This window comes from Onychomys torridus, chromosome 18 (genome assembly GCF_903995425.1).
Source record: "Onychomys torridus chromosome 18, mOncTor1.1, whole genome shotgun sequence".
Taxonomy (NCBI): Eukaryota; Metazoa; Chordata; class Mammalia; order Rodentia; family Cricetidae; genus Onychomys; species Onychomys torridus.
Window position 1 is genome coordinate 55,324,077 of NC_050460.1, and position 13,233 is coordinate 55,337,309.

Here is a 13,233-nt window from a genome sequence, read left to right on the forward strand (position 1 = left end):
ATCCTGTTTAATTGAAACAGTACAAACAACCACACAAAAGAACAGAGACCCACCAGACAGGCAAAGAGGACAGGGTATAATAAAGCCCTCTCGGTGAGCAAGGACAGTGGGATGTCGATTTGTCTTTGGGGCCGCAGCATCTGCTACTAATTGGTGCAAAGCATTCAGCAGCCTCCTCGTGGCTGATCACATCCAACTGTCTCCTGGTATAAGCCTAGAGGAGTAGGAGAGCTGATTGCTGCTGCTGCTTTTCAGCCAGCTGATCAACGTGCTGAGCTAATAGCCACAGATAGAGGGCATGCAGATCCCCGCTAGCAGCTTGGAGTTAGTTTCTCCTGGTACCTGAGGCAGTTGGCATGCTCCTCTGAACATGGAGAGAGGGGATGGGATCCCTCCTCGGTTAATAGGTTAAGGGATTCTGTTTTATTGTGTTTTATACATCTCCAGTAACATTTTTGTGCTTGTGTGTGTGATGAAATGAACGTGGATATTAATGCTTCATCATAAACAGGAGCATAACTTGTGAATGAATCATCTTGAGACAAAAGTGAGTGAGCCAACGCTGGTGGTTTGTAGCAGGATGTGCAGGGGCGATCTTGGCATGGAGAGTTACTGCATGAGCTCGCGTCGACTAAAGAAGAAACTTTAAATGGCAAGTAAGTTCCTTGTTCCCATCTTTTTCATATTCTTTTGAGTTTAAGACAGCAGTGAGCTCCGTAGGACACGGAAAGCTTGTTTTGACGTGATGTTTCTCTGTTATGACACCCTTCTCTCTCACCTTTGTTCGGTGCATACAGGAGTGGTGGCCAAGGACTTACTTTCTGGAAATTGCTTGTCCCCTTTTCTTCCTGATGGCTGAGTCGTCTTACGATTTTTCTTGAGATGCCAATGTCATATGAATGCTTTTTGAATTATAACTGCTTCATTTGGCTTTGGGAAAAAAAAAAGCCTAAATTGCTTTCTCTACTTATCTCCCTCTGAAAGTATAAAACCTGGCGTGCTGTGTTTTATGTGCACCAATACCAGTGTTTAATTTTATGAGTGAAGTTACTGGAAGTATTAATTTGTAAGTGACCTGATATAGTGAATGGTGAGCAATGCTGTCCTGTCTGCTGGTCTATTCTATTGTGGATCTGGATGATGTTACCATCACTTCTTTAGTGCACAGGAAAATACGTTACTTTTGGAAAGTGTCTGGGAAAGAGTTGTAGGGCTTGGATCTATGCTGATGTTTTCCTGGTAATACAAAAATAGTCCTATATGGTATCAATAACTTTCCTACTTTGCAGACTTTTTTGGGTTGGGGAAATGGGCCTCGAGTAACTAGTTTTAAGCTTGGTCTCCTGAGATTCTAATGTGTGTGCCCTGTACACAAAAGCCATTGGTGTAATGGAATTGCAGCACAGATCTGCAGACCCTGGGTTCACTAAAATGCAGTGTATCCTGGGGAGTTAACTCCAGTCTGACTTACTGAAAAGGGCCCGGTTGTCATGAATAGAAACCAGATGCCTAAGTCGTGGTGTCACTTAGCTTTAGAGAAGGGATTCAATTGTTTCTCAAGAAGGCATATTTTAAGCATAGAATGTTGCCTCAGGTTTGTTTGGTCTATGGGCCAGCTTTTTATGAAGATGTTAATGTTTCTCTGCAAGTTGCCTCTGCTTTCCATTCCTCTATTTTGTTCTCAGTCCTTGAGTTTGAGCCACAGTTTATCTGCACCTAAGAGTCTTCAAGTTTCAGCAACTTGATACCTCTGCCTCTGGACCTCTTCTCCTGTGAGAGAAAGGTGCAGTTTAATGGGTGCTCAGTTCCACTGAGAGGTGACCTCTTCAACCCCAGCTGGTGCTCAGTGAGCCATGCCAATCCATCCCTAGAACCCTAACAAAAAAAGTTACCCCTAAGCACTAACCTCAAAGGGACATGAGCAGGTCTGAGCGTGAGACTCACTTATGGACTGTCCTGTAGGAAATGATGGAGTGACTGTGAACACTGCATATGAAGAGATTTACATAAAATCTTTGTGAGACATTCTTAACTTGATGATATGATAGTGAATAATTGATGAGATCAGTAAGCATGAAAATTGTAAAATCAGTTGTGCAAATCATCCATGCTTTTAAATATAAAAGTGAATTTAAAGGGAAGTAGATTGTGTTTCTCAATATTTCCACATTTAAATTTTGAATAATTTTTCTTCTTTAATCCAGTATTTGCAAGCAGGCAAGTGAGCAAGCTTCTGCCTTGACTGGCATTGTCAAAAGTTCCAGGTTTTGTTGATTTATTAATTATTCCTCTCTGCTACCACCAGACAATGGGGACTTTTATTTCATTAATAAAAATGAGTCTGTTTTATAAAAGGGAAATTAAAAAACCCAGGTATGACCAATTCATAAAGTTTGAGGATCTGCTGCCCTGTGTTGTAAAAGTGAAGACATGGTTCTGTAAGAGCCTGAATTTATGGTGTAAAAAACGACCGAGTCCTTTCATGGACCAATACTTATCCCAACATTATTTTAAACACTGGGGACCTTTGGTTTAAAAGATACTTACATTTTTTTTTTTGCCTTCCTAACATTGCATAGAAATACATGGTTTTGAGTACATTCAAGTTGTTAGCAATAATAATCTAAACAGAAAGACTGAATTCTTTTTAAATTCATATTTTATTTGTGTTGATTTTTGATGTGTGTGCATATGTTAGCTGACATGCCCATTCCATGCTCCATACCTTTGGAGGTTTGAAGACAACATATAGAAAGAAGCCTGTTCCTTCATTCTCCCATGTGGTAGGAGACGGTAGGCATGAAACTCATGTTATCAGTCTTGGCTATAAGTTATCATGTTATCTGTAGGTGCCTTTCCCTGCTGAGCCATCTTTTAGGAGTTCACATTACATCTAAACAAAGAGGCTGTGTCTGCTGTCTAAAGAATCCACTTTATCTGTGACTTCGTGTTTATTGATTAATCATAAATTTGGGTTATAGTCATAATTGTTGCTGTTTGGGTTTTTATTTTTTGGTATTTGTTTTTCTCTTACAATTTTCTTAAGGAATCATCCTTCCTTTTAGGATCCTTAATTTGTTTAAAAAAAAAAATCATGTGACTTAATGTCCTGGTGGTTTTTACACATAAAATGATAGTGGAAATTATGTCATTGTAATTATCAGTGCAGTTAAAAGTAACTTTCCAAAACCCACTTTCTATGTTCTCTACTAAAGCTTACATGGGGGTGACACCTGCTTCCTTGTAGGAGCAGGTCTTTGTGTGTCGTCACTTTATAAGGTTGCAGATGGGACTGAAACTACAGATGACTTGTGGGGCTTTGTGTATTGTTTTCCTGGTCCCATGATGCTGAGCTGCATGCAAAATATTACAAAGAACTGTGGGAATTCATCCAGACCCTTAGTGGATTTTGAGAAAGAAGAGTAACTCTGAATAAGTACAGCAGGATTATATTCTCCTTAAAGCCACAGGTTCAAACACCTTGAAATTGAGCTGAGAAGAAATAGTCACTTACATCCAATCCTAGGGTCACTGAGATTAGAGTGGCAACAAGAAAGGTGAATATACGAAGAAATTAAAATGTAGTCCTTCCTTCCTTGGGGTTGATCTTGAAAGTGAGCAGGAGCAGCCTTGTCTGTATCCGCATCACAACAATGTGTAACTGAAGTAACAGAATTGGATGAAGGTGAAGGCAAATGTTAGTTGGTCTTAGTCTGAAGAGGAGTCAGAGACTGATGTGCTAGGTGGACACATACACACAGGCACGCAAGAGTGTACTCACATGTGCACCTATACACACCCAAAGAGATATACATACACATGTACATGCACATGCATGCACACAGAGCTATGCTCACAGGACCATAAAAAGGCATGCTTGTTCATAGTGTATACATTCATACATGTGTACACACACCAAGTACCGTTTATATAAGAAACAAGTGAGCTTCCCATAATGTTCCAAGGACAGTAATTATTTTCCTTGGGACTTCAGCACATCCCTTCCGCATTGTCCTTCAAGTATTTTCATTTCCAATTCAGCTTTCAGTATTGTTATCAGCAAGGACATTAAGTAGGAGGTATGTGGACTGTCAGTGTTAAATAATCTAAAATCCAGTTTTGGCATTCTTGTATTCACTCAGTGTGCAATGTGTGTGTGTGTACATGCCAATAACACCAGCAAAACTTCTGTCTTAAGATAAGTTTCTACCTGAGCAGACAAATGGAAAGGTTTTTCTCTTTTCTCACCAGCAGTTTGAAGGATGTGTTCAGCCATAAATATGAGATCATGGCTACTGATCCCACAAATGCATAAGGCACAAGTAGTCATTATTTCAGGAAACTACAGATAATAAAGCACTTCTCTCCTTCAGGCTGGTAAATGGAAAATTCAAAGCTTGTTTATTGTGTTTCTTGATAGGCAAGGAATTGACAGGAGGTGTCACTTCTGCATGGCTTTCAGAGGGTAAGCATTCTCAGGCCACGGCAGGTGCAGAGCTCCTACCACTGTGGAAGGACACTCATTCCCATGGCCAGTGAAAGGGCGGGTTGGGGCAGAATTAAGCACTGTTTCCTGAATGGGGGAGGAGAGTGCTGAGGGATGAAGTTCATCATTCAACTGGACCCAGCTAGTGAATGCCTGCACTGTGTCTTCACAGAGGTGTCAGAATGGGGCCTTTTCTGCTTCTGCACCACTGAATCTTTATGGGGACGCAAATTGTTTATCCAAGGACAGGGACTTCCTTTTTGCTTTGCAATTTAATGGACTGGTTTCTTCCACTTTGCATACATCACTGAAATCCAGAGAAGGGTCTTTAGAACTTGATGAGAGCTTCTGTTGCTTTTGAACTCAGCGTTTCGGCTGAGGGACAGACAGTTACAGACACGTCTCAAAAACTGACAAATACAGGAGGAGCCACCCAAATGCTCACCAACAAAAAAGAAGGAAAGGGGTACTGCAGTAAGGTGAGAGGCAGAATGGAAGGTGGGCTCAAAGGAGGAGTGTACGAAGACTCACACGCATTGTGAGAGAGATAAAAAATTAATGACAGGGGTTGAGAAGGAAGGGATATAAACAGACAAGCCCGGCCAGAGATATATGCACACAAATTGACTGACAGTAATAGAGACCGCTGAATGACTGATAGAAAACAAAACAAAATCCCAGAGTGCTGAGTTAGTGCTTGTCACTATAAATCACAGAGCTGAGAAAGTAGAAACAAGTGGATCTTGAGTTGAGGCTAGCCTTGACTATCCACGCAGGCCATTTCTCAAACAAATCCCAATGTAACATAACCTAGCACCATGCATGGGGAAATAAATGCAGTGCATGAGAAACAGAGACCAAGGAAAGGGGACCTGAGGTAGATGGAAGGAAAAGAGAGAAGATGAAGAAACAGTCTGCATTCAAAGGATGGTGGATGGGGTACAGTATGCATAGGTGAGAGGTGGAGGGGTGGATGAAATGGTCTTCTTATTTCCGTAGGTGGAATTATAGAGACATTGTTATGGGAGATAATGTACATCCTGGAGTGACTAAACTTGAGCTAGTCTCCAGGCCCTGGCAGCAATGTGCAAGTTTTGTGACTTCTCCAAGCATTACTTTATATTTGTAAAGATTATGTAGAAATTATATAGAACAATGCCTATGCAAGCCATCTGATCTAGGGCCTGGAGTCAAGAATGGTTTGAACAAGTAGAGACTATTATGTGGCATAACACCATCATCACTATCAGCATAACTTATCTTAATTATCATCACCACCATCTTTACCATCACCATCCTAAAAGCAGGAGCATTGAAATCAGAGCTAAAGTCAAACATTTCACTTCCTCCTCATTCTGCTTGTGCTACTGTACAGCATTTAATACTGATCAGCTAGTTACTTCACTTATAAAACCCAAGTATGAGCGATGGCCTCTTATTATTTCTTTGGGACTTTCATTTGGGACTTAAAGAAAGTGTACTAGCAAGTTCACTGAAATATTTAATAAACCATGCTTTTTCTCTGAATATTGTTTTCTGAGCTGAAATGCAATTTTGTTGTTTAATATGAAATATTGCAGTATGGCAATCTGCTTCCTCCTTCCGGGTTCCAGATGATGTTCTATTAATGGGCAGAAACATTGGAGCAGGTGTTTCCCTGTGGTCCAGCCCACTTATTAAAGATGCAATTGGCATTATAATAGTTTACTTTTAACCATGTGTTATTATGGAAGAAAGGGGCTAGGAATTTGGGAAATGGGTTATTTTTGTAGTAACAACAATTTTTTAAAAAGTACTATTGGAAGTTAAAGTAGATAAATGTAGGGTCAGAGGATGTTTGTAATAGAGAAAATAAAACTTGTGCGTATTTTTAATTTGAAGACATGGGAGGAAATAAAGAGTATGTCTGGTTTATAAATGAAAATGTGAACAATAAGGATAAAAGCAACACCAGGCTCTAGGTAGAAAGTAACAAATAGATTCAAATTCTAAAATGCAGGTTTATTTATTGGACCTTACAATCTTAAATGTTTCAGTACTGAGCTCTCCCCACTGAACACATCATTTCTCATGCAGATAGGAACACATTTGAAGAGACTCAGAATATTTGCAAGGGTTTTGTTTGAATGGTTTTTCTCTACTTTCTTTGATGTGTTTTAGAGTCCATTTGCTAAATGTAAAAGATAATATTTTAAGTGTCCAGTATATTCCAAGGACTGTGCAGAGAGCTTTGATGGTGTCATCCACTTAGCATCTGCAAGGAAAGTGATATCAATCAGATGTCCTCTCATGACTGATTTCATATCTGAAAATCTCTACATCCAATGTGGTGACAGGTGATGAAACAACATTGCATTCTATCAGACACTTCAAATATGGATGCATGCTCTCTTGAAATTCTAGAATTTGATTTTTGGAAAAATAGCAAAATTTCTAGGCATTGTCCCAAGATTTATTGAGAAATATTCATTTGAATCATATTGAATTCTGAATATGTCACATAAATTTGTATGTGGATTCAAGAGTCAGGGTTAGGACTAGAATGAAGTTCAACAGAGTTTCAGATGTTATACTTCATTACATTCCAAAATAACATTTAAAATGATAGCAGCATCATTGGGTACTAAGACTGTCTTAATGTTTATAGAACACAGTACATGCCTACTAAGCTAGTGACATTTAGGTGTTGATTTATTTTCTCTTTTCTGTGTGTGTGTGTATGTGTGTGTGTGTGTGTGTGTGTGTGTATGTGTATTTGTGTATCTGTGTGTAGGTGTGAATATCCTCAGAAGTCAGAAGAAGGTATAAGATTCCATAGAACTGGAGTCACAAGTGGTTGTTAGCTGCCCAACATGGATGTTATAGACAAAACTCCATTGCAAGAGCACCAAGCAAGCTTAACCTCTGGGCTGTCTCTCTAGCCCCTTGTCCTCTTAATTTTTATATACAGATATATATCCGCCTGTCTGTCAAACATCTATCTATCAATCTATCTAATGCCTTACTTGACTTAATTAAAACACTTGGTATCCTTTGTTCCATATGACATCTCTGCCATTTTCCACTTAATCCTATTTTCAGACACAGGAATACTATGGATTTCAATCATGCTAATCTGCAAATACATCATTATACAGCATGGTCTTTCTAATTTTCACATCAGTAGACCTTTTGTGCTTCCTTTTTAAATACCTAATTTATTATTATTATTTTTTGGGGGAAGCATTCCATCTATGCTCCAAATAATTTCCTCATCTTCATATATATATATAAATTCCATTTTTTTTTCTGAGTAACAACCATGCTTTTAATGATATAAGCACACAGATTTAGGACTTATACCAGCTCACTGACCCTGACTGAGGATCTGAGTTCAGTTTTTCACCAGAACTACAGCCCCCAGGAAGAGACAGTGGAACACTGGCTCAGGAGGCTTTGCTACCACAGGATGGGATGGGACTATCTTGAACTCTCCAACAGCAAAGGATAAGTGAGGCTTATCTCACCTCATCTGTAACTTACTTCCAGAGGAAGGGGGAATTCAGCTCATCTGAGCTCTTCTCACACTGAGTGTATCCAGTAATGGAAACATAAAACTATGAAGTCAATGAGTGTCAAGCTTAGTCTAAGCCTGCCTGCTTAGGCTATGTGTTTTACAGGATTGTGGTGAAAGCGTACTTGGTGGGTTTGAATGACCTTAGGAAAACATGTTAGGGTGAGATCTGGAGGCTCAGTGAACCATTTGTTTCTAATGCTAAATGAATGATGATTCTAGACTCTCTACATTTAATAAGCAAACACTACTATACTAAGAAATAGTTCCTCCCAAGACAAAAGCAAATATGGGAATATATGAATAGATGCATGAATAGGTGGATGGATAAAATAGAGAAATGTTTGTTAGATAGCTAGACTAGTTGTTTATAGTTGAAGGTGATAGAGGGTAGATTACAGATGGATAAATGGATAATAGACAGATGGATGGTGGATTATAAATCATAGATATAGATAAATAAAGGTCATATACAAAGGCTGAGAATTGCTGAGACCTATAATCTTCAAACTAGAGGTTCAGGAAAGTGGATGGTACATTTTGGTTCATGTCCACATCTGAATGCCAGAAACCCATTTTCCAGCTTGAAAATAAGCCTAGAGAGAGATTTGTTCTTGACTCAATCTGTTCCATTCAGGCGTCAATAAACCAGGTGAGGAATGTTATCACTGAAGTGAGCAATCTGCTCTACATCCTGAAATGTCCCCACAGATGCACCGATGGATCGCCATAAATGAATAGTGATGACCCAACTCTCTGGGCATCTCACACCCTGTGGGCACGTGGAAAGACTCATCATGTTACCCTGTAAAAATGGATTGCTACTGGTTCCTCTTTAGAAGAGCTAAGTTTTAGAAAACCAACTTCCTACATAATCTTTGTGATTCTGTGTCTGGGGTTGGTAGAATGATGGTTACAGTTACTCTCTTAGTGTTGGTAGCAGAAGGCTTACATGTTACCCAAATCTCTGTGTGTTGCAAAGATACCCTCTTCTCATCCCTTTGCCTAGGGGAAACAATTTTCCTTAGAGTTCCTTCCCCTGGCTCTGTGATCTGGTCCATATGGAGCCATAAAGGAAATCCAAGATTGCCCCCGGATTTTGTTGCTCAAGTCATTGGTTCCATAGCCTACCAATCTTCCTTCTAGTCTTCAAAGATGTTTTGTGCATTTGCTGCTGTGTACCAGAGTCTATCAGTCATGACAAGAACAATGTAAGGGAATGGAACTATTGCCACACTCGAGAATCAAGACTTTCTGATTCACTCTGTAGGATGATTCTCCCTGTTTTGTGGAAGTCTCCAAAGCCTCTGTAGTGGAGGCAGGGGAATGAAGTTGGAGGCAAAGTAGTGATCCAAGCAAGAGAAGGTGACAGCTGGAAGGTGCTTGCAACAGAGGGCGTTGGGAGTGCTTGTTTTGTTGCTGTTGTTCTCTTTTGATTTGTTTTTTGGCTGTTGCCTGTTTTTTGTTTTTGTTTTTGTTTTGTTTTTTGTTTTGTTGTTCTTGTTCTGGGTATATTTTTGTCAAGCTACCAGTGCATGTTGATGATTTTTCTATGTAGGACACGAGACAGAAGAAGCATATGAAAATACCAAAACAGCATTTCAGCTTCCTCTTTCCTCTTAGAAATAATACATAGAACAAATCCATGTTCATTTGTCAAATCTTTATTATTTGTTAAGCTTTCAAAACGGAGCTGGTGAGTGGACTTGCTACTATACACTCTGTAGGTGGGGGTGTTGGAGAAATCCCAGCAAGGGTGCTTAGCTGTTTCTCATGTGTGCCTCTCTAGCTCTCAGGAGATGCCACTCCTAAGTCCAAGAGAGGCTGAGTTATAATTTTGCTGTATACCAGATTTGAGGGGAAAAAAGTGACTTTTTATCAAGAGAAAGGAGTCTTTGTCAGTAGACATAAGAGAAAAAAAAAAAAAACATGGTGGAGGGCCTCAGACAGTGAACAGTATTTGTAAACAAGTAGGTGTTGCTTTTACTGTATTTCATTTTTGTGGTTTAGTGTATTTTTTAAATTAAATTTTATGTATTTATTTTATGCACCAACCACAGTTGCCTCTCCCTTCTCTCCTCCGGCTCCCTCTCCCTACCTCCTTTCTACCCAACCCCATCCACTCCTCAGAAAGGGTAAGGCCTCCCATGGGAGTCCACAAAGCATGGCATATTGAGTCCAGACAGGACTACGCTGCCATCAAGGCTGAGCTAGGCATCCCGCCATAGGGAATAGGTTCCAAAAAACCAGCTCATGGGCCAGGGATAGATCTTGGTCCCACAGCTAGGCCCTCAGACCAAGCTACACGACTTTGCTCCAATGTGGAGGGCCTAGGTTGGTCCCATGCAGGCTCCCTAGCTGTCGGCCTAGAGTCCATAAGGTCCCAGGAGCTCAGGTCAGCTGTCTTTTTGGGTTTCCCAGTCATGATCTTGACTCCTCTGGCTTGTAAAATTACTCCTCTGTCTCTTCACCAGGACTCCTGGAGCTCTGCCCACTGTGTGGCTGTGGACTTTAATTCCCATCCTGAGATGAGTAGTTAGAAGATAACAATTATTTCAGGTTAAGCAAAGGATTTAATTTTCAAATTTGCTTTTCAGATAAACTTTAAAAATATGGGTTAATTATAGCTCTCACTCCATGATCCAGGACACATCACTATGGAAGAAGGGGTAGAACAAGATGGGAGAAATATGCTGTTTCATTATTCTTTAGAGACAGGGTCTCTCTTTTACAGAGCTTTGACTCTCCTAGAACTCCCTCTGTAGACCAGGCTGGCCTCACACCCACAGAGATCCACCTACTTCTGCCTCCCAAGGGCTGGGATTAAAGGTGTGCACTACCATGACCAGCTGCTGTGAATATTTGGTTTGAACCTAAGAACATGAGAACTCGTTGCTAGTGAATTATACAACAGCAATTTTTGACATTTCAGCCCTCTATTTGTTGCTTAAGACATACACATCTATACAGGCACATGCACCCCCTGCACACATATGTACATACCCATATCCATACACACATACATACTCACACAGGTGTGCATGTCCATGCAGGTTTGCTAGTACACTTATCTATGCTGCAGCTCAATTTAATACTGACTGTGAATGTTGAGACTTTAACAGGAAGAAGGGGTAATCTCTTCTACTGCTCACGAAGAAACGCCCTGTCTTGCAGCTTTGTAGAAAATCATGGGGTTCGAATTTAATTAGAGACAAACTAGAAACAATTTTTAGATAATCTTAACAATGCATGTAGTGATTTATTGTTGTTGGAAAATCAAAGGGATTTTGGTAACTATTATAAAATATCTTGCTTGTCAAGCCAATTCTCAGTTATGAAGTTTGCAAAGCCACCCACTCCACTAAAAGAGATTGTGTTGCCTTGGTGGGGAAATCAGCAGATATTTTAGGGACATCCCATGTTACTTCCTACTTTCAGAGATGAGGGTCAATCTCATGGATACAAATGCCTTTCTTAGCAGTCTCATACAGGAAATGACTGGTTGCCAAGGGACCTTGACTCTATTAAGAATCAGATTCATAAATCTGAATTCATCTTCAAATTCAATGAACCATCAGTTAATTATTAAAGCAGTTTCAGTACTTATATTAGGATATCATTTCCAGCTTCACAGCATCTTTTACTCCTCCTTATATCAGCACCAGCAGAGATCATCACTGCTAACTTAAGGAAGACTGTATGTATGCCTTGACTTGCGTTACATGATATTGCTGACTATTCCCAAGATTCAAGTTCCTCTACATCCCTAAAGCTTTCAGCTCTTTATATTATCTTTATTTATTATTACATTGTTTTAAGTTTTTATTTCTCAATGCATGTTAGAGGTTCTTATTTTTACTCCTCTTATCTTATTTGGGTTTGTGTCTTATGTGTACATATTCCTAGATACGTTGGCCAATAATGGTTCTCTTCCCTGAGATTTGGAGGCATTTCAGCTACTGTGAAAATGTTAATTGGTGCCTTTATGTGTGAGCTGGGATTATATCTGTAACATTTCTAAGTTTATTCCAAAACTCAAACCATGTCCATTTGGTCATGTAAGTGTAAAGTTCAGCTGTGGTCTCTTCTCATCCTGGCCTTCTCATGTTCTTTTCTTTTCATATCTTTATTATACTAATGGACAACTACATAAAATTCCAGACTGAGAAACTGTATGTTGCCCTTCATTTCCTCCTCTTGCCTTCTGCTCATTTCAGATACCCTGTTTACCCTGTTATTTAGCCCTTAATAACCAGTGTAAAGTTCCTGTTCTTTCCTTTTTACCTGCACTGAACCCCATGCACCTGTTTTCTCCTAATCTCTTCTGACCTCCTTCCCCCTTTCTCTTCCATTTTATTTCTTTTTTATTTTCAGAGTGCTATGAATACCATCAGGTTATTGTTTTATTTTCTCATTTTACTTATCCAGAGTCACCTGTGGGTACACTCTCTACCTAATCAAATTTGTCAGAAAGCAAAGAGTAAGGAATTGTATAGGTCTAAGTCCCACAAGTATAGGCCTAGCTTGCTTTCCATACTGCTAGATTTAAAGCTTACACATCTTGTGAACATGTAGATTTTCATTGATTTCTTTGGTTGGCTAAACGTGCTCTGAAAATCATCTTGGTTAATAGAATGGCCTTTTTTGAGCCCACACCACTGAGGCATGCATTCTAATGAAAAATGTAATGTGGCTTTTCCCAGGGATGGAAAAAAAAAATCGTATAGTATTCACTCCAGATAGGACAAGGCAGATGAAAGGAAGGATTGCATCCAAATCCAGCTCCATGAAGCAATGAGTTTATTGACATGACTTACAGGAAGATGGAGAACTCAACTACATGCAGTTACACAACCAAGAAATCCCCTCGGCAATTAATATGCAGCTAACAGGATCTCATCAAAGTCATAATTCATGAGCTCCCACGATGCACATGAGGCTCATGAACCGGCCCCCTTCCTGTGAGAATGTGACTGGATCTCCTAAGAGATACCCGAGGGAAATCACATCTGATCTGATTCAGGACATCAGTGGTCATGTCCAACCCAGAGGGAAACAGCTACCCAAAAGAAACCAAGAGTCTACTAGTTTCAGGTTTGACTTGTCGATGTGTTTATGACCTAGAAGTACATCCTTGAGTTTTATATTAGGAACCTTTGTGACTAATTTCTCTTTCAGAATTATGTTCATCTTA

The 13,233-nt window shown here is 39.8% G+C and overlaps 1 protein-coding gene across 16 annotated transcripts in view; it reads left to right on the plus strand.

Moving 5' to 3' along the window:
* The window catches only part of Pcdh15 (protocadherin related 15), a 1,427,876-nt gene that overhangs the window by 692,364 nt on the left and 722,279 nt on the right, over positions 1-13,233 (plus strand). For 9 of the 16 annotated variants that reach the window (XM_036167872.1, XM_036167864.1, XM_036167873.1 and 6 more), the window contains exon 1: positions 314-656. The exons of 1 other annotated variant lie outside the window; for it this stretch is intronic. The gene's annotated coding sequence lies outside the window, so the exon portion shown is untranslated. Of the gene's footprint in view, positions 1-310; positions 657-13,233 lie in introns of those variants that run through there. 6 more of the 16 variants (XM_036167876.1, XM_036167879.1, XM_036167863.1 and 3 more) reach the window with 5 other exon arrangements.